Here is a 620-nt window from a genome sequence, read left to right on the forward strand (position 1 = left end):
TCGCGACAAAGTAGACCGATTAAGCTCAACGTCACGGATTTGTGTGTTAGAAATTAATAACATTTATAGTAGTTTAATTGATAAAATAAATGTGTATACACGCCAGTCGAAAATATTTCACCATTACACTGTCTAGACGTAAATATCAAATTAAGAAAAATACTAGTCAATATTTAAACTTGTCATCTACAGTGTGCGCTATTGAATTTTCACTGAGAAAAAACTCACACATCATCAAAAAACAGCACATAATCTAGAAAATATATAGAGAATAATATAAAGAGTATATATATATATATATATATATATATATATATATAAAACTTGTAATTATAATTATAAGATCAACCCAATATGATGTGACCTGACTCTTTATAGCTGAATTCAATAATCTATAGAGTATCACGTTACAATTTAACGCGGCAAAGTCATGGCGATCTCTCGCAAGAGAATGCTTATTTTGCTGCTCTCGAGGAAAATAGTTCGAATTACGTCTTGAATAAGGACGTGATCGATTCTGCGAAACTCTGCATGAAGCTCTTCTTACAATGTGCAAGAATTCAGCTTGCCCATGCAATTTTTGCACAATGTAAGATAAATACAACGATTTATATTACATG

The sequence above is a fragment of the Wasmannia auropunctata genome, unplaced genomic scaffold (assembly GCF_000956235.1).
Source record: "Wasmannia auropunctata unplaced genomic scaffold, wasmannia.A_1.0 LD336060.1, whole genome shotgun sequence".
In the NCBI taxonomy this organism is placed as follows: Eukaryota; Metazoa; Arthropoda; class Insecta; order Hymenoptera; family Formicidae; genus Wasmannia; species Wasmannia auropunctata.